At 43.5% G+C, this 22,138-nt stretch overlaps 1 protein-coding gene across 2 annotated transcripts in view; it reads right to left on the reverse strand.

The window, feature by feature from the left end:
• Positions 1–22,138, reverse strand: part of ARHGAP32 (Rho GTPase activating protein 32) — a 220,154-nt gene that overhangs the window by 52,827 nt on the left and 145,189 nt on the right. The window contains exon 1 of one of the 2 annotated variants that reach the window (XM_026657914.1): positions 9,915–9,951. The exons of the other annotated variant lie outside the window; for it this stretch is intronic. The gene's annotated coding sequence lies outside the window, so the exon portion shown is untranslated. Of the gene's footprint in view, positions 1–9,914; positions 9,952–22,138 lie in introns of those variants that run through there. 2 annotated transcript variants of the gene reach the window in all.

Raw genomic sequence — 22,138 nt, forward strand, 5'->3', positions numbered from 1 at the left:
GACAAGAATGTTTCTTGGATTAAAATGACTTGATACTTTTTACATATACAAGGATGACTCACTGATCAGAGAAATCAGACTTCCTCTGGACAAAAATTATGAAAAAAAAACCCCAACCAGTCATGTGATTAGAACACAGGGTTTATACCAAATATAATCCCAGCCTTCCCTCAAACCTCCGGTGTGGCCTTGGGTCAGTAACTTAGCCTTTCTATACCTCAGTTTCCCCATTTTAAAATGAGGATATTAATACGTTTTGTACCTCTCACAGAGGTTAGGAGAAATACATTACTATATGTAAGGTGCTCAGATAACACACTGATGAGTGCCACAGAAATAAACATATTGCATAAAACTAGTATCGCTTGTCCAAATTATATGCAGCTTGTATAGCTGGGAAGATGCTTACACCTGGATCACAAGCTGACAAGCAGAGATAAGGAAAATTCTAGATATTTCTTCATATCACTTCAACTCAAGAGCTAATCACCATTAAAGAAATCATCTGCCATCACATTAGTGCTTTCCTGGAAGAGGTAGGCCAAGCCTTTCCTCTGACTGGCAGGTCCAGCTCTGCCTCCTGGCCAGCAGAAACAGAAGTAAATCCATTGCTTGAAATGGGAAAACTGAGAGAAGAAGAAACTTAACTTAAATGGCCAACATTAAAAGTTTTGCTGGCATAGCTGTCAGTTACGAGCAGATCTGGGCAAAATTTTTAGGACAAATAGTTTATGCTACAAAAAATGCAGTTTCAGTTGACCTAAAACTATTTGTGAATTTGACATCAATATGAACATAAAAATGGCCATGCTGGGCCACACCAATGGTCCATCTAGCCCAGTATCCTGTCTTCTGACACTGGCCTGTGCCAGATGCTTCAGAGGGAATGAACAGAACAGGGCAATTATCGAATCATCCATCCTGTTGTCCAGTCCAAGCTTCTGGCAGTCAGAGGCTTAGGGACACCTAGAGCATGAGACTGCGTCCCTGACCATCCTGGCTATTAGCCATTGATGGACTTAGCCTCCATGAACTTACATAATACTTTTTTGAACCCACTTATACTTTTGGCCTTCACAACATCCCCTGGCAACAAGCTCCACACGTTGACTGTGCATTGTGTGAAGAAGTTCTTCCTTTTGTTTGTTTTAAACCTGCTGCCTATTAATTTCATTGGGTGATCTGATTTCTGGTTCATGTGCTATATAAAGGAGTAAATGAAAGAACTATCCACAGTAACTCCAAGATCTGTTTCTTGAGTGGCACCAGCTAATTTACACCTCTATCGTTTTTTATGTATAGTTGGGATTATGTGTTCCAGTGTTCATTGCCATGCAGTTATCAACATTGAATTTGCCATTTTGTTGCCCAGTCACCCAATTTTGTGAGATTCCCTCTGTAACTCTTCGCAGTCAGCTGTGGATTCAACTGTCTTGAAAAACTTTGTATTGTCTGCAAACTTTGCCACCTCACTGTGTACCCCCCTTTTCCAGATCATTTATAAATAGGTTCAACAGAACTGATCCCAGTACAGATCCTTGGGAGACTCCGCTATTTATCTCTCTCCACTCTGAAAACTGGCCATTTATTCCTACCCTTTTTTCCCCCCATCTTTTATCCAGTTACTGATCCACAAGGGGGATCTTGCCTCTTATCCCAAGACTGCTTACTTTGCTTAAGAGCCTTTGGTGCGGGACCTTGTCAAAGGTTTTCAGAAAAAGTCCAAGTAAACTATATCCACTGAATCACCCTTGCCATATGCTTGTTGATACCTTCAAAGAATCTCAATGGATTGGTGAGGCATGATTATATCAACAGTACATTAAACCCATCTGAGGTATGGATACATTAAAAATGGTGGTGATATCGGGGCTATAGCTCCCATTGGATACCTTACGTTCTTATGTTAATTAAATATTTACAAAACGGCCAGAGGGGGAAGGGGAAGAGGAGAGAGAGGAGACAATGGAGGCAGTAGTGCCGCTGCTGCTGTTGGCGGTCCCCTACCACAATTTCAGCCGAGTGGTTAGGACACTCACCTGGGATGTGGGAGACCCAGATTCAAATCTCTGCTCTGAACCAGACATGAAATGGGCTTTTTCAACTCACCAAAAATTATGAAAAATGTTATATTTTGTTCAACCCGAACTGATTTTTTTTCTTCAATTTTTCAGAACTGCAACTGAACCAAAAAACCAATTATTTGCTCATCTCTAGTTAGGAGCATAAAGAAAAAGAAAGTCACACCCCTAACAGACTTAGCTATGCTAGCAAAAGCCCTAGAGTAGATGCAATTATACAGGCTAAAAACTGCTTTTGATGATATAGCTTATTTCATTCAGGGAACTGGTATAAGCTACACAGGCTTTGCCAGCATAAACTATGCGAGGCGGGTTTGTTGGTATATACAGCACCCAATTCACCAGCCACACAAATGTGGTGATGGTAAGATTATAAAGCCAGTGCTCACATGTTCACGGTTTGTCTAACTGCAATCCAATTACATTTAGCAAGAATAAGTTCAAGAATGCAAATATTTGTCTTAATATTTATCACTAATAAGTATGTGTATAATTAGGGATAGATTTAAAACAAAATAGACAGACTGTTCTTCCCAAGACTCCTGATGGCAGCATGATCTCTAATGCAGGATTAGTAAACTTTGACTCTGAAAGAGAAAATCTGACACCATGTATGCTGACCCACATTTTCAGCACTTGGCAGTGCGTTAGTTTCTCCTATTAACAGTGATTTTACACACTACGGAACACAGCTGTCCCCTGCTGCGAGGAGAATGTTGTGTTAAGGTCAAAAACTAGAACATGCATAGCATGCATAGAACATGATTTAAAATATCTAACAAACTACAAACTCCAGTAGCAAAAAATCAAAGAAAGGAGGGGCGGAAGATGCCTTAAAAAAGCACATTCAGGTCCAGCTAGATATCACATACCAGGGAGAAAATCCATTCTCTGAAAGAAGATAGTTTACACTAGGTCAGGCTAAAGGGATATTCGTCAGGGCTATTGGTCCTCAAAATAAGACTGATTCTACTCTCAAACTAGACTTTACTGTGGAGGGAGGAGAAGTAGCACCACGCTCTTGTGGCTAAAGAACAGGAAGTCAGGAGCTGCGAGGTCTATTCCTAGCTCGTCTATTCCTAGACTCACTGTGTTCCTGCAAACACTTATGGCTGTGCTTAACCTTACGTGCCGAGTCCCATTTACTTCAATTGACGCCAAAGACTCCCACCGACTTCAATGGTCTTTAGTTAGGCTCCTTGAGACACTGGGTAAATTACTCAACCCTGCTTTGTGCATCAGTTTCCCCATCTGTAAAATGGAGATAAGACCTCTTTTCCTTAAGAACCAAACATTTATACTTACCACTGAGCACAGTGCTTACTACTCTGAGTAGTGCCACGGACTTCAAGTGGAAGTGAATACAATACAAATAAATCCAATGGCACTACTCACATAGTGAGCACTGCTCAGTCCGAAGCATTTGCAGGATCACTTCCCTATATATTCTTCAAATGCCATAGATACAGGAGCCTACAAAAATAATCCTCCATCTCCAATTATAAAATCTTCACCAGTTTTACTTATTGCTCAGTAAAAACACATTGTGCATTGCTTGCTGCTGCAGCACTTCTCCAGGGCTGGGCCGACACCTGCTAAGGCAGGACCTTGTGGTTGGAGAAGTTGCTACATATCTTAACGATTGTTCATTGCAGTGTCATTAAATAAAATAAATAAAAATCATTCATCGTGGTGAAAGAGATGAAAAAAATCAGTAGGGAATAAATATTTTCCAAGCTGTTAAGTGGGCACTGTACACAGGAAGAGTAAATGAGGTCATTACAAATGATAAATGGCATGACTGCTCTTATTTATAAGTCGCTGTTAGACTTCTCCTTCGGATGCAGAGTCTATGTGCAATTACCTCAGCAAAACTACAGCTCTCCTCGGCCATATCTTTATCTCCTCAGCCTTTGGCTGGGATGTAAGTGTCAGGGTATTATTTGGGGATGAAGCTCCAGCATGAGCACAGAAAATCCTCTCCATGGCCATTAACTCCTCACTTAGTCAACACCAGACTTTTCAGAGAACATGAGCAACTTCCCCGATATTTAGGTCGCATTGTTCCCCTATCAGAGCCAAAACTGTGAATCAGCAAACTAATGTTTTATCTGTCCAGCAGCAGTTACCTCTCTCAACATCTTTCTTTTGATATATGCTAACATACACACACACACCGATACATATAGACATACATACATTTTAAGCAGGCACGCACGCTTCATTTTCATAAGGACTGAGCATCCATCATTCCCACTGACTTCTGCACAAGCTCAGCAGCACCTCTGGAAATCAGGCCCATATTATTAACTTAACCCAAGAGTGCTGTTGAAAACGGACAGATCTATTTACACTGGGCAAGGGTGCTGGTTTAGATGCTTCCTATTTACTTTGCATATCGAGATGCTGCAGAACTGGTTGAGGATTTGTAACAGGATGGGAAGAGTGTCCTCAAGGTTAGTGAGTCAGAAAAGTGGGTCACCTGCATAGAAGGGCAATCTGTACTTGGAAGAGGAAGCTGCGATATCTCACGTGCCAGAGACACATCTGATCTTCATGGCTAGGGGTTCTAAACTAAGGTCCAAAGGAAGGGAAGAAGGGGGGTGTAGGGGTAGCTTAAAATGTCCCCCTTCCAACAGAAGCGTGGGCAAAAAAGGTTAGGTCATTAAATCCTACTCTACTTTTATATATCTGTGAATATAAACTGGTGCTGACAAACAGGGCCCTGTTTACTTATATGGCAGCATCACAGGGTTTTATCTAGCTAGGACAAAGTCCCTACCTTGAAGGACTTGCAATCCAAATAAACAGGGCAGCAGTTCAAATGCAAGAAGGCATCAGTGGGGAGACCAGCACAGGGAAGCTTTGCCAGAGGAGAGGGATTTAAAGAGAGGCTATGGCGGGCATTTAGCACGCAGTGGCTGCTAAGGATGGTTTGGAAGAGGGCAAAAGACAAAGGAGGGATGGAGACAAAAGGACTAGAGCAGTGGTCCCCAACTTTTTCCGGGTGGCAGGCGCTGGATGACGAGCCACCGAGGACCGTGGCCAGTGGACAAGCATCCACCGAAATGCCGCCGAGAAGAGGCAACATCAAGAGGTGTTGCCGCCGAAATGCCGCCGCATTTTCGGCGGCATTTCGACAGATGCTTGTCCACCGGCCAGTACGCGGGTGCACGTAGATGCTCCGCGGGCGCCGCGTTGGGGACCACTGGACTAGAGAAAGAAGACAGCAGAGCAGGTGATTTCTGCAGATGTCTAATTTTTGCCTCTCCCAGCCCTGCTGCACTTTGTTAAATCCCTTCTCATTGTAGTGGAGTTTAATTCAGTCCTTTTGCTTTTATCTGTTAGCTTGGAGACTAATGATCCATCTGAAGCGTTCTGAGCCTCTGATAAAAATATGATTAGCACAGCTGAATGCCCGATCCATCCATCAGGGAGACAGTGTTGGTCTATCCCCAGTGTTCACCTTGGGAGGGCATCAGTGTTTGATTTAATATGCCCTGGCACGCACTATATCAATACACAAAGTTATTTGCACTGAAGAGGCACAGTACAGTAACCAGTGCCTAATCGATACACAGATCACAAACTATTTGGGGAGATATTATGAAGGCATATATTGGGACAACACCAAATGTGCTCCACTGAGCCTTGTCACCACTACTATTGTTCGGCAAATCTCCCACCAAAACACTTCCATGGTGGGAGAGCCAATGTCAACCAGGTACTGCGGTTTTAAACATTGTGTCATCTATACCTGTTCATAGATATTAAGGCCAGAGGGGACAATTAGATTATCTAGTCTAGAGATTCTCAAACTGGGGGGGTGGGCCACCTGGGGGGGGGAGATATATTCTGGGAGGGGGCAGGAGAAGCTTTGGGGGAGGGGAAACTGTGCACATTTTACCCACAGCAACGAATACTAGCAAAGCTGATTTTCCTCCAGACATATCAGGTCCTCAGATAACACTGAATGTTGACAGATTTCTGTTAAGCGTGGATAGCATTATACAAAATCATTGCCATCTGTACATTAATGCGTTTGCTACAACGTGTTGTGTACGTTTCATTGTAAGCATCGACCACAATTGCAGTTTGGCTTTTGCTCTTATTACAATGGATCACTGGCTCTGTTTGAATCAATTACTGTTTTTAATATTTAGTGAGAGTTGCAGGTTGTTGTTTTTTTAAACGGTATATGTACTTGTGTGGCGGCGGGGAGGGGAGAGCCCTTAAACTACTACAGACACAACGAAGGGGTGTGTGTGTGTGTGTGTGTGTGATCAAATAAGTTTGAGAACCGCTGATCTAGTCTGATCTCCTGTATAACATAGGCCACGGCATTTAATCCACTCACCCCGTATCGAATCACATAACATGTATCTGACTAAAGCACATTCTGTCTTGATTTGAAGACTTCAAGAGCAGGTCTAAATGATACGGTAGTATAAACGGCTGAGCCATGTCTACCAGTGTTGCATCGATTGGGGCTACTACCAGTGGAATTGCACAAATGGTAATGCAACAGCAGGAGATTTGCCAAAAAAACCACTAGTGTAGACACAGCCATCCTGGACTGGCACAGAAGTACTGCTCAGGACCGCCAGGTGTGAGATTCACATTCAATTCCCAGTCTAGAGCTTTCACTAGCCAGTCCAATGAGGACGGTGGGTCTGATTCTGATTTCAGTTAAATGAGCATAAATCTGGAGTGACTCCAGTCAAGGTGCTCTTGCTTTACACTGTAACCCATTCAGATCTTGGTGGTGGGAGGAGAGGAGGAGAACAGTTAGCTGGATCAACGGCAAAGCTGATTAAAGAGGTGTTTGACAGGCTTTGGTGGGAGCCCAATCCTGAACTGGAGAGATGACTGGGGAGGGACCCTGACTACTCCGGCAGGATGGACTACGTGCGACCCACCTGGAAGGGGGAGAAGTCTGATGTCAGAACCCAGTACGTGCGCTCTCAAAAGACACAGCATAGCTGTTACAACAGACTTTTCGGTGACTGTGGAATGGTGCGATACTGTTCATGAGACTGTGCCTTCCCTCAGAGAAAGCGGAGTTAACACTGGTCTCCTGCCCACTTCATCAGGCATCATGCCTCAATTATTACCAGCCAGAGAGCTGCTATTTCCCTGCTCGGAGGCCCACGGTAACCAGCCTTGGAACTGGAGACACTGCAGTCAAGGGCCTGTTGTTTTTTCCATTCTCTACCAGCATGCTTCCAGGGGACTATAAATAAGCCATAATCACTTTACTCAAGTCGGGCATATCTGACCTAAGAGACACTGAGCTCCCATTGACTTCAACAGGGAGAGCTTGAGCTTGCATGGCTAGACTGAACCTCTGACAGTGTTGCTGTCTATACCACTATTTTTAGTGAGCTAATGCAAACCCTGCTAGCAGGAGGCTGTCTACCCAGGCTGGCTCCCAGCTACAGTGTAGACACAGAGGCACCTGAAGTGGTCTTAAAGCTGATGCAAATTACTTCTATGCTCACTTTACAGCCACTTTACACTGCCAGAGTGGAATAAAAGGCCCTGAGAGTACCTGAGAATCAGGCCCAGTATGTTTGTGACTGGCAATAGGTTCAATTTGGTTTATAAATCCTAGGAATGCATTACATGGTATAGTTGTTTCACATGGTTTCTGCTTTCCTTTATCTTACCAATACACAGGTTTAATTTCAAAAGGGACTGTTCTTACTATGTTTGTCTTGTGTCTATAACAATGGAGCCCTGACTTAACTGGGAGCATCGGGGCACTGCAGTCAGAAATCACAACCTCCTGCAGGCCATTTAGTCCTTAAAATGCACTAGAGCCGGGGTGCCCAAACTACGGCCCAGGAGAGCATTTCATAAGGCCCGGGGCCTGCTTCAATACAATATACTAACAGCCAACTCATTAGCGTTTTGTTGTCATGTTGACATCATGTTAGTTTAGTTATGTATTCTGTACTGTTTTTCCCCTGTTTTCTATCATTCTGATACACATTCTATGCATTGATCTCCTCTTTATTTGTTTTTAAATAGACAATGCTGTACATCACAACCTATCTAAATACATACGGAACAGAATCGGTTTGGCCCTCACGTGGTTGTGCTTAGGGTTATGTCGCCATCCTGTATAATAAGGTTGGGCACACTGGACTAGAACCTCATTGAGATATTGTGAATAAATAAAAACAGACAAGCGATTGCCTGCTATGCACACGCTAACTGCTTTCAATGAGGATTTTCTTTTTAGAGAGTACATTCACTGCCCATGAGCTGCAGCACACACTGGACTAGTATTTTTGAATATGCAATCAGTGATCTGTAGCAGTGGCTCTCAACCTTTCCAGTCTACTGTACCCCTTTCAGGAGTCTGATCTGTCTTGTGTACTTCCAAGTCTCACCTCACTTAAAAAGTACTTGCTGACAAAACCAGACATAAATGTACAAGTGTCCCAGCGTGCTATTACTGAAAAATTGCTGACTCTCTCATTTTTACCATATAACTATAAAATAAATCGATTGGAAAATAAATATTATACTTACATTTCAGTGTATAGTATATACCTCAGTATAAACAATTCACTGTCTGTGTGAAATTTTAGTTTGTACTGACTTCGCTAGTGCTTTTTATATAGCCTGATGTAAAACTAGGCAAATACCAAAAGACAAGTTGATGTACCCCATGGAAGACCTCTGTGTACCCCCAAAGGTACGTGAACCCCTGGTTGAGAACCACTGATCTGTAGGCTGAAGGATAGGTGATCCCTAAGGCGATTTGCCTGCCTCAAGTTGCAGTTAAAAGGAGAAGAGGAATAAAAGGTGAAACTGATATGCAGAACCTATAGAAATTCAAATTTTAGACACTCCCATCTGTCTTATGGCTTTTTTGCATTCAGGTGTAGCTGCACATTTGGTAGGAGCTGCAATCCAAACAATACGCACAAGGAGGAAAATTGAGGATGGCATGGGAGTTTACGCGTCCTGAAATTCCTTCTCTCCTAGGGTTTTAGTGAGAGCTTTCATGAGTGTAGGAAATGTGATTCCTGTATCCAGGACTGCTCTAGTGCTTTGCAATGCATTCATGACCCTATGTCTGTGTATAATAAAATTCTGTTTACCTTTAGGGACCCAGTAAGGGTAAATGCTTAAAATGGACCCAGGAACAGATATGCGCAGGAGAGAAAACAGAGTTACAACAATTAACAGAAGCGGTGTGTGTATGTGTGCATGCGTACGCATGTGTGCTTTAATAAAATATTTTGTTGGCATGACAAGTGAACTCCAGAGCCAAGCAATCTGCCCAAGGGCATGGATCCCAGGGGAGCCTATTTCTCTTAAAATAAAAACAAGTTTGTCGAGATACAGCAGTTACAGCACAGACAACCAAGTGTCACTGCCTATTCCTGAGTAACAGGTATTTTTCATCTAGCAGAGGAGGGTAAATTGATAGTCAGGAAAGATACGGCTACTGCAGCTGAAATAAGGCACCTGGGCTCTCTCTAGTTCCTGAATCCTGGCTGGCCAGTTCCTGCCACAGTACTGTACATCCCGGTGCCTTGAAAACATTACAAAGCAAACTGGTATTTACAGAGTAAAATGACTCAAATGCCCGGAGTATTTTTAACTCACACCTATGCCAATCAGACTCTCATTCCTGATGCTCCATTGTTAAAACGCTTCTTTCAAACACTGTGCTGCTAGATGGTAAATATTAATGCTACCAATACTAACAACAACAAGCAAGCAACTAAGCAACAAGTAGTGAAGGGAACCAAAAAAACCCCTGCAAGTCTTAGACAAGAGAGACACCAGAGCAAGGCAAAAAGCACCTCTTACCTTGTCCTTGCTGCAGGCCAGAAAATCAGTACCTCAGCAGTGGCAGGCTAACTCCACAAAACTCATTAACAAAGCAATGGAGTTTCTTAATCAGCTCAGCTCTATAGTCCAGCCACCGAGGATTAGATCCAGACAGAGTGAAAGGTCATTTTCCACTGCACTGTGCCTCCAGTTCAAATATCCGCCACACTTGTATCCCCTCGCAGCTCAATTTTCCCACCTCTCTTCTCCCAGGCTCCCAGTCCAGCTTCTCAAGCTGTGGCTTTTGTCTCCTGATCAGCAAAACCTCTGATTCTGAGGCTCACACACACTGTCTCAGGCAGTACACGCTGTGCTGTGTGATTGAAACTCCACAAGAGGCCCCTCCCAAAGCTCCCACTTGTGAAACAAGCTACACTAGCCTAGCCCCTCCCTTTTACTCAGGTGACTGCTTATTACTCAGACAACAGCCCCAAATGGTTGAATTTCTAGTTTACCTCCTCCTGGATCTGGTTTCCCTTCATTTGCCGCTTTTCATTTATTCCAGCAGGCCCAGGTTTGTAAGGCACAAGGAGTGGCCTGTTGACAGGACAATATGTTTGGCTCCAGAGATAAGAAAAGTGATTGAATCAACAGAAAGGGAGGGCAATAAAAAGCTGACTCATGCATTCACACAGAGGAATTCTAGTCCTGCAGGGTGTAATAGTAAGACTCTCACTCCACGTGGTCTTGGGTGGAAAATCTAATCTAAATAAACTAATCCCCTTTCCTCCCTAAACTGTAAACCGCTCAGGGCAGGGATTTCATCCTCTATTTGTCTCTAAAGTGTTAGGCATACCTTGGGTGCTTATTTATAAATAAATAAGTAATAACAATATGAGTCAGGAAAAAAATCTCCCCGTTCCTTTCTGATTTGTGGGCGCACACACACACACTTCCGGTATGTCAGTGTCTCACACACCCTGGATGTCAGTGTCTCTCTCTCACACATACTTACACACACTTGCTTCCTGAATGTCAGTGTCATGTCTTATGTTACTCTAGCAATGGAGAAAGTCCACTGGAACATAAAAATTGCTGCACTGTATCAGAATCCTGCTTTCAACAGGGGCCAGTACCAGCTCCCTCAGAGGATGGGGCAAGGCTCTTTACAGCCATGGAGGCAGCTATAGAATAACCTGCCCAGAGGGGAAGTTTCTTTCTAATCCTAGGTACTTCCTACATGGTTGAAGCTCATAAAGCAAGATGGCTTGTGAGTTGGGAAAGGGGTAGGTTTTTTTTTTTTTTAATTAAACGTTCCCTTTACAAAGAAACCCTGCAAGTTGTTTGAAAAAGCAACAGAGAACAGCCGTTCACAAAAGGTTGCAAACACCAAGTAAAAACACACCTCTGTCTACTTTAACCAGTTAATCAAATTAAACAGATAGAAGCAAGGTTTAAACTAGTTTAAGTGGGTCTACATTCGGTGTTTGCACAAGTGTAACTAGACCGATTTTAAATCAATTTAGTTACTGGTGCAACTTTTCTAATATAGACAAGCCCTATGGATGATCTGGTTTTGTTAATCCAATTAGCAGGGAACCCAAGGTTTCTGCTCTGCAGTTAGTCAGCTGTTTGGATCTACTGGGCAGAAGAAGAAACAGATAAGGCCAACTCTTTGACATCAATACCACAATTTTTTAACCCACTGAACAGCATTTAGGTAGCAGGTTAAAACCCGAGCTGGTTGGAAAATTTACATAAAATACTAAACCAGAAATTTCTTCATATTTCCCTCTCCACCATGTTCTGACAAGATAGAAGTAAACTTGCCTGCCTGTTTAGCTCTGAAGCAGCCTGCAGGAAGGTGGGAAGAAAACTGCAGCTCACTCTTCTTCTCTAGTGCAGATTCTCTGAATGAGGCCTGGTCCACACCCCTGACAAACGTAGATATACCAGCCTAATCCCCAGTGTAGACACGCTAGGTCAAGGGAAGAATTACCCTGTATACTGCCTTTCGGGGAGGTGAATTACCTTCACCGACAGGAGAACCCCTCCTGTCGGTGTAGGTAGTGTCTACACTGAAGCTACGGAGGCATTGCTGCAACGGTACAGCTGTGCCACTGTATGTAGACCAGTGATCGGCAACCTTTAGCATATGGCTCGCCAGGGTAAGCCTCCAGGCAGGCCGGGCCGTTTTGTTTACCTGCCGCATCCGCAGGTTCGGCTGATCGTGGCTCCCACTGGCCACGGTTCGCTGCTCCAGGCCAATGGGCGGCGGGAAGTGGCGGCCAGCACATCCCTCGGCCCGCGCCACTTCCCGCAGTCCCCATTGGCCTGGGACGGCGAACCGCAGCCAGTGGGAGCCGCGATCAGCCGAACCTGCGGACGCAGCAGGTAAACAAACTGGCCCGGCCCACCAGGGGGCTTACCCTGGCGAGCCGCGTGCCAAAGGTTGCCGATCCCTGATGTAGACAAACCCTGAGCTTCTGCAGGTTCTTTCCAAAGGTTTGATTGACTGACTGACTAAAAGTACTGCTGATTTACACCAGCCATGATGAACACATGGTCCATTGCCTCCCGTTTAACTGGGCAGCTCTCAAAGATTTTAGTAAATAGCTGAGTCAATGTCACTACCACATTCATTGATCCTCAGTTACAAAATGGCAAGATACGGGACTATTAAAACATAATGAACTAAAACAGAACATGAAAATCAAGGAATCCATGGCTCCTGGGACTAAAACTAAGTCACAACAATAGGTGACCATAACATTACCTAACCCACTGGCTGTTGACCCTCAGAAACCTGAGATCCACACTCTATAAGGACTTCTTTTTATCAGCGTTCATTAGCATGCACACATGAGCACTTTCACTGCATGGGTGCTAGAAGGCACATCAGCATAGCAGTAAAGTCCGTGCATTTTCAGCGTATGCTTTAATGAAAAGCTATTACAAAATCATAGAAACATAGGGTTGAAGAGGACGTCGAGAGATCCTAGACCATCCCTGACAGGTGTTTGTCTAACCTGTTCTTAAAAACCTCCCATGATAGGGATTCCACAACCTCCCTTGGAAGCCTGTTCCAGAGCTTAACTATTGTTATAGTTCGAAATATTTTCCTAATATCTAACCTTGCGGCAGATTAAGCCCATTATTTCTTATCCTTTCAGTGGACATGGAGAAAAACTGATCACTGTCCTTTTTATAACGGTCCTTAACATAGTTGAAGACTTTTATCATTCCCCTCTCAGTCTTCTTTTCTCAAGGCTAAACATGCCCAGGTTTTTAACCTTTCCTCATAGGTCAGGTTTCCTGAACCTTTTTCATGTTTGTTGCTCTAATCTGGACTCTCTCCAATTTGATGCACATCCTTCTTAAAGTGTAGCACCCAGAACTGCACACACTACTCCAGCTGCGCCCTCACAAGTGCTGAGTACAGCAGGACAACCACCTCAGGTGTCTTACAGATGACACTGCTATTAATACACTCCAGGATGACACTAGCCATTTTTGCAACTGAATCACGTTGTTGACTCATATTTAGGCTTGGAAGGATTAGATTTTTATTGGTAAACAATGATTTCACTGTACACAAATTGACAAAAAAGTATTTCCATTGATAATAAGTGAAATTTACATATAGGCAAAGTAAGAAAAATACCGCTTGAGAACTTACTTAAGTTATTTAAGACTAAATTTTGACATATGATAACAATCTGAGTTTCAGTGGTTTATAAAATTTTAATTTTTTGATTCTCAATATCTACTGTAATGAAATAATTATTTTCTGACCCCTCCATAATCTCCCACAACTGCAAAAATTTAAATCAAATATCATAAACAATGTTTAAAATAAACATTGATATTATCCATCAAAATGATAAATTAAAAATCGAATTCTGTCAAGCCTATTCATATTCAATTTGTGATCCACTATAACCCCCAGCTCCTTTTCAGCAGTACATACCAACCAGCCAGTCATTCCCCATTTTGAGTTGTGCAATTGATTTTTCCTTCCTAACTGAAGTACTTTGCACTTGTCTTTATTAAACTTCATCTTGTAGATTTGAGACCAATTCTCTTATTTGTCAAGGTAATTTTGAATTCTAATCCTGTCCTCCAAAGTGCTAGAAACTCATCCCACTTCGGAGTCATCTGCAAATTTTATAAACACACTCTCCACTCTGTTATCCAAGTCATTAACGAAAATATTGAATAGTACCGGATCCAGGACTAATGTTGGCTTTGGTCAGATGTTTTCAGCTTTAACCCCAAACTGGAAACCCTACTTACTGTTCTTGGCAGCCTATGGAGATTCTCCCATGGCCACTAATGATACTTTAGAGAGACCATGAGCCTCTATTTATTTGAAGAGAACATAAAGATGTACCAGAGAAGCTGAATAGCATTGGCAAACCGTAACAACCTGGTACAAGGAGGCTCCTTTACCTTGAAAAGGAGTTTTAAAACATGGCTGCACCCAGGGCTAGATTAAAACATAGGCACATGCTGTGGGTCTCAGCTTCTGGAGTCACATGATGACATGAGAATCACAGCTTTCATTTTTTTAAAACAAAATGTTTCTAGCCCTTATGATCATGGAGATAGCCTTGAAACTGTGATCTGAGCCCCGGTGTACACTACGGAATTATTTCGGTATAATGTTGTTGCTCAGGGGTGTGAATAATCCACACCCCTGAGCGATGTAATTACACCAGCCTAAGTGCTGGTGTAGACTGCGCTATGTCGGCGGGAGGGCTTCTCCCGCCAATACAGCTACCGCCTCTCGTTGAGGTGGAGTTATTAAGCCGACAGGAGAGCTCTCTCCCGTCGGCTTAGTGTGTCTTCACCAGAAGCACTACAGTGGCACAGCTGCAGGTTTATAGTGTAGACCTGCTGTGAGTTTGGAGACTGCCTGAAACAATGGCTCTGAGAGGTGCGAACTGCCCCTCTCATCAAAATGAGCTTTTAACTCTGATACCTGGCTGCAATGGGGGGTGGGTTGGGGGGATGCGCGTAAGGTATCACCTCAGCAGAGGACTCAATGGATGGAAGTTCCTTGTTGCCATCGCCTCACCACTGTTCTGTTGGGGTGGTGGTGGTTGGGGCCTCCACACAAGTCTTCTTCTGGGATGGGGACTGAGTTCTCCCTTCTCCAGAACAGACCATAGCCCAGGAGTTCTCAAACTGGGGGTTGTGACCCCTCAGGGGGTCGCGAGGTTATTACTTGGGGGGTCGTGTGCTGTCAGCCTCCATCCCCAAACCGCACTTCGCCTCCAGCATTTATAATAGTGTTAAATATAAAGAAGTGTTCTTAATTTATAAAGGAGAGTCACCCTCTGAGGCTTGCTGTGTGAAAGGGGTCACCAGTACAAAAGTTTGAGAACCACTGCCCTAGCCCATCTGAAGATCAGAGAATGGTGGTCTAGGGAGCAGGCTGCCCAAAAAGGAGTCATGGTTGGCCCTTGCCACTCCCAACCCAAGGAGGGGCCATGCCACAGGCAGCCCCATTTGGGATGTGCCCAGGTCCCTGGATTTCCTTAATATGGTCCTGGCCACATCCACCAATCTCAGTTATCGAGTCAGATCCAAGAACTCTAAATTCTTCACACCGCTGCTCTGGATGATTTATAACAGGGGTTCTCAAACTGGGGGTCGGGACCCCTCAGGGGGCTGTGAGGTTATTACATGGGGGGTCGCGAGCTATCAACCTCCACCCCAAACCCCGATTTGCCTTCAGCATTTATAATGGTGTTAAATATATAAAAAGTGTTTTTAATTTATAAGGGGGGGGGTCACACTCAAAGGCTTGCTATGTGAAAGGGGTCACCAGTACAAAAGTTTGAGAGCCACTGATTTATAGTAACTCACGCCTCTGGAAAATTCAATCAAATTAGCTGAAGGTGTGAATTTAAAGTGGATTAGTTAAATTTCATTAAATTTCTGTGGACACTCTCATTCAGAGCTTGTCTATACAGGCCTGGTCTACACTTAAGAATTTATACAGGCATAGTTATATTGGTCAGGGATGGGGAAAAACAAACGAACACCCAACCACCCCACATCTCCTAGTGATACAGCTATGTCAAACCCTTCACCCCTCCAAAAACAACCCAAACCCCCAGTGTAGACACTGCTACATGGACAGAAAAGTGCTTCTGCTGATGTAGCTAATGTCGTTCGGGGAGGTGGTATTCCTACAATGGCAGAAAAATTCCTGCTGGGGTATTAAAAAGTGGTCTTAATTCAGTTCCGAATTTTACTTCTGAATAAGAATATCCACATAGGGATTTAATGTGGTTTAACTAATCCACTTTAAATTTGCACCTTTAGTTAATTGGAATTAATTTTCCTGAGAGTCCCCATGTAGACAAAGTAGGCAGCTTTCCTGAAGTGGGAGCCAAGAAATCTGTGTTTTATTTCCGATTCCAGTTTCCCCATCTGTAAAATGGGGGCTAATATAAACCTTTGTGCTTTGAGATCTACAGATGAAAACTGCTATATAAGTGCCAAGGCCAGAATTCCAATGAAGTCAATGGGACGACTCAGTGTGTCACCTTTAGTCTTCGCACTCTATTATTTTAAGAGTAACACACTACAGTAAAAAATTTGATTTGATTCCTATTATTGTGTATAATCAGTCTGTTCCTGAATGTACCCAACTTATGCAGGGATGTCACACAATGCAATGTCTAACATCACAGTAAGTGAGGTCACAAACTGAGATGTAGAATCTGTGGATAAATTAAGCAAACTGGAGGCCAGAGGGATTAAAGAGAATTCTGCTTCAGTTTACACAGGCATCTTGGCAAACAGTAGGGCTGGGTGAGCAACTCACAATGAATAATTTGCTCAACACATTTTGTTTCTTTTACTGTTCACAGATGATCCTCAAGCAACTCACAATTTTCTTGAATTTATTTGTTCAAAATCATTCACCAAGTCAAGCCTACTGATAAAGCTTGTTCTCAGTTTGATATTCATAATTTGAGCTGTTTTGGTTGGAAGCAGATTACAATATCACATTTCTTTTCCCTGCCTGGATGTGTTTAACTCGCAGAATGAGGTTTCCTGTGTGTATATTTATGATGCTGACTTTAAAATTCTCTTTCTGCAAATACTGTCTAATATTCACTTATAATTAACATGTACGTTCCCTGCTACCAAATTAATTTGCTAAAACATTCGTAGAAAATGCATACAAAAATCAATTCAATTAAAAATTCAGATCAGCAAGGCTAAGACAGGATATACAGAAACACAGAACAGTTATATCAGTCACACAAGTATTCAGGAAAACATACTTGGCTGGGCCTCAACTCCACTCATCCCCTTTAACTATGATGCACTGAAACAAAACATTACTCACAGCTTGCCTTAGGCAAGAATTCGGCAAGGCTGAATTAATTAAACATTCCATTTTGCACAGTTTGATTTAAAAGCAAAGCTGCAGGTTACACGTTCTCCTACTTCCCGATAACTGGACTGAGAATGCCAGGGTCCTGTCACAAACAACATTAACTCCTTTGCTAATTTACAGTGGTGGTTTTATTAGCTGGCGATTATCACTCTGATGATGATCACGGTGCTTGAGGAAAGATTTTACTACGTGTTTTACAATGTGTGCTTTAAAGGTGGAGCCATCAGCCCTGAGGAAACATGGACTACATGACAAAAACATGGTTCCATGCCACAGGCAATGCCGCACAAAATGTTCACACTGCAAGGAAGTCTAAATTCTCGCACCTCTGAAATGAGCACCGCATGGCATAGGCTTTTTATTACGTTTAACGTGGGCACAATTGGGTTGATTTAATCTTCCACTATTTTTCCAAGGCTTATATTTTTCCTCTGACAATTTATTGTGCATAAATCAAAATACCTGATGGTGGTACAAATGAACTACCTGCATGAAATGAAACCATAAGAATAAGATTCATATTCTGCTACATCTACAAAAGGCAAGGGATATCCATCACAAATGTAAAATATGTATAAATGAGAGGTAAATCAGACCCTATATCTTCTTACTTCAGATAGAGGGTGACGTATTGGGAAGGCAGTGTAGTCTAGTGGCTAGGACGAGGGACTGGAAGCTAGGAGACCCAGGTTGGAATTCTGACCTTGCTGAAGCCAGTGACAAAACTAATATCAACTTCAATGGTGCCCGGATTTCATCGCATGAGTTCATCATGACCAAGGTGCTGCATGGCCTTAGACAAGTCACTTTGCCTCTTTCACATGCTATAACTTTTGTCCATCTTGTCTATTTAGACTATAAACGCTTCAGGACGGGGACGGTCTCCCCTTAGTTATGTCTACACGGCAACTGGCATAGTGCTGCCCAGCGCAGGCATGCAGACGTGTGCTAGCTCTGCTCGAGCTAGTGTTTTTAAAACAGTAGCATGGTGTGACAGCATGGGAGTAGCTGTCAGAATACGGTCCTGGGTACGTACTCCGGCAGCAAGCCCCAGCCGCCCGCCACTTGTGCTGCCAAGGCCACACCGCTATCTTCAGTATGTTCGCTCAAGCAGAGCTAGCGTGTCTGTCTACATGCATTGGAAAGTGCCCTCCCAGCTACTGTGTAGACATAACCATGTATAGTGCCTAGCACAATGGGCCCCGATATTGCAAGACTAATATGCAAATACAAAACAACAAATTAAAGAAGATAAGACCTAATCCAAAGCTCGCTGACGTCACAACTGACTTGAACGGGTTTCTGATCAGGCCCATACATTGTACAGTTTAGCCTGAACTCTGTCCTTTGTTTTCCTGAGGCTACTTCTGAGCTATCTGCAGAGGTGCCTTGATTAATCTGTCAGGGGTTCATTCTCATATGACTGGGCTAATGTTAACAGTAGTCATGTGGCTAAAAAAATCCTATCCATTCACCTTGTAACTTTCTTCATCTTCCAAACTGGCAAATTCAACCATGGAAGAAAGGCACCTTATTTTGCGGTGTCATTTCACGTTCAACCACACTTATCCTGTAATCAAGTCCTCTGAAAAAGCCTGTTTATAAGCTAATTTGGGAGACATTCACATTACAGCTGAAAGCTGGCTTGGAGGCAGAGAAGCAAAACATCACACTACTAAGGAAAAGGCAGACTTGGGAACAAAAATCAGGATTCCCAGTCTCAGGGCCCCTGCAGCAGATCTGCCATAAAGATGTCGGGTGCCGTACAGTATCTTGGGATTGATGGGAGCGCCTCACTCTTACGTTCTCCCTTTGTGGTCGGAGCCATAAAGTGGAATAGCCTGCCTTGCATGCCCAGGTTTATAAGAAATGAATCAGTGCATGTGTGTTTCACTGACCACGGTAAAAGTAGTTTGGGAAGATATATGGCCAATGGTGGATCAAGCAGACAGCTGAAGACTTTTATCTGCCTTTTCCTGAACACAGCAAGCTCCTGAGAGACTGATTCAAAGAATTAAATGAAAAGATTCACACTGTAGTTATAGGATTAAATCCTGAAAAAGAATGAGCGGGAGGTTGACACAGGCCTTAAATAAAACCCTGCAAATGAAGCTTCAAATCAGCAGCCTTCTGAATTAATCACAAGCACAAGTTGATTCACAAGCTAATGAAGCAGGCCCTGAAAGCCAGAGTAATGTCCAAACTATATCTTGCAGCAAGTTTAAACTCATTGGAAAAGAGAGGAAAACCCTGCCTCAGCAGTATCTGAGCCTTCTATAGAAATAATTAGATCTGTCATTGACTGTAGTAGGAGACCTTGTGAAGTATTCTAAACTATGCCTTCTTCTGTGATAATTTAAGGATTTTCCCCAAACGTATGCAATGGCACATACAAACCAAGGTACAATTAACTGCTCTAAGAACGCCTCAGAGATTATTAACTACCATGTGGTTTAGCGGACATGATGTCCCCTTTTTGACCCTGCTGTTTAAGTCTCTTTTCACTTTCCCTGGAGATGTAGCAACATTAATGTTAAATCAATAGAGCACAAGAGCTGCAGGCATGTACATTTAGAGCCCAAGTGCCACCCCCTGCTGACAGATAGGCTAAGCAGATATTCTGCCGCCTGTCTGAATTTTCATGGGGCCAGAGTGTAATCGGAGATTCAAGGTATGCACCAGCACGACCCTTGATAAATCCACATGCAAAAGCATGAACAGATTGGAGGTATGTGCCACGCATCTGTGGTTAAATCTGCCTGAAAGTATTTCTGCTCCACAGACTGACTCCCATGGTAATTTACAGGTGCACAATGCTATAATGAAAGAATAGGAAAAGCAGGGAAGGGCAATCTGCCCTTTGCCTAATGTAATACTTGGGGATTGAAAGCTCAAACTGACTGCTATAAGGTTCAGGTCTTACTTTGACACAAACGGTGAGAAAAACAAATCCAGTTTAAAAGACCATCTTGAAAACTGGAACAGAGAGCAGGCAGAGTGAAAAAGAAAATAGTGTGTGAAAAGAAGGCACGTTTTATTATTACTACTTTGGTGCTTGCAAAAAGCACTGCTTATGGCCCAGTTCTACCACCTTGCTCATGTTACCTTACTCCGCAAGTACTTGGAAGAGATACATGTCCAGGACCTAATCACTGGAGCTTCAAAAATGGAGGCCTGGTTAATGCTGCGTATACCAAAATGTACACTTCCAAAGAGAAAAACCCATTTACACACAAGAACCTGGTAATAATTTTCCATAACATCTTGGAAACCCTACAAAAATATGATGTTGTTTAGATTACAAATAATATTTATTTGACTGCAAATATTACCCATGACTCCATGGAGTTTGTCTCTAAGAAACACTACCATGAATGCCTAAGAGCCTTTTCAGCACCGCCAACATTTATACTTGCTTCTTTTTACTCCTGCAGGAAAATATCTACACTATTAAAGGATTAGAAAGGAGGAAAAAATGCACCGACATTCTAATGCTATGTATTCTTAGGAATTTATTTGAAATGCTTTAAATTATTGCTTGTCTCGCACTTGCTAAACCAGTCAGTGATTTACAGACTTTATTTGTGTGCACGTACAGAGTATTTTTAGATCTACCAACAAAAACTAAATTCAAAACTGAGTTAAATTCAGAAATATATGCTCAGAGCCCCAGACTCTTAGCTGTATGTGGAGGGCGTATTCAGCACAGACAGTTTTATAGCTTTCTAAACTTCTTTTCATGCTCCCTGAAAATCCACTGCTCTTCCTCGTTTGCTAGAGATCTCCTCTAAACCATTATCAATAGACACCAAAAGCCTCTTTTAACTGCTGACACTCTTGGTATCTATGCTTAAATAATTGCCCTTTTCAGCAGGAGGTGAACAGGGGCATTCAGGGCATATTTCACAACTTCATGTCGAGTTCAGCTGTGCAGTTTTAATCCTGGGTCTGCCACTGACTCACTGTCTGTCTCTGGGAAAGTCCTATGCTCTTGTCTGTTTCCTCGCATGGAGCAGAGCAGAGATGGGCCTGGGTGCTGGTGAGGTGGGAGGAAACTACTCCATGGCATGCTCCTGTGTTGCTGCAGGGTGCAGGCACTGCAGAATTGGGCTGAGGCTGGATGACTGGTATCCTGCTGGACTGTCCTCTCAAAGTTAATACTGAGGAAACCAAAAGGCAGAGGGATTGATTCTGGAAGCCTTACGTGCACACAATCCTCTGAAGTCAATGGGGCTTGCCTGCAAGTGTAGCTTAGGGCTGCTGCAGGCCATGCTGGGTCCAGGTCTGGGCACCTGAACTGAGATCAGGGTGCCTGTCTTTCCTGTGCTCTCAATGATCCCCTGCTGGGCCCAGACGGCATGGAAGGGGATGCAGAGGGGACAAGAGCCAGAACTGAGTGTGTGTGGGGGGGAAAGAGGGATGGAGGGAGGAGGTTAGACTGGCACAAGGAGCTGGTGGGAGGGGACTGGAGGCTGGCAATGGTGTGTGTATGGGGGAGGGAATGGGGTCTGAGAAGTGAGATGTGGAGAGACTGGGGCTGGGTGCTGGGCAGGTAAACGGGGCAGAGGAGAGCCAAAAGGTGGGGGCGCAGTGGGGAGAGACTGAGATCAGATGAAGAGCTAAGGGGGGCAGGAGCTGACTGGGCAAAGACACTGGGACTGAGAACCGTGGGGTGGAGACAGAGCTGATGAGGAGCCAGGACGTGGGGGGAGAACTGGGACTGGTTGAGCAACGAGACTGAGACAAGGAGTACTGGGGGGGTTGGGGAGAGTGTCACTGAAACTGGATGACGAGTTTGGAGATTGCGATTGGGACTGGGAACTAGTGGGGATGGGGAATG

This window comes from Terrapene carolina, unplaced genomic scaffold (genome assembly GCF_002925995.2).
Source record: "Terrapene carolina triunguis isolate 2854851 unplaced genomic scaffold, T_m_triunguis-2.0 Scaffold374, whole genome shotgun sequence".
Taxonomy (NCBI): Eukaryota; Metazoa; Chordata; order Testudines; family Emydidae; genus Terrapene; species Terrapene triunguis.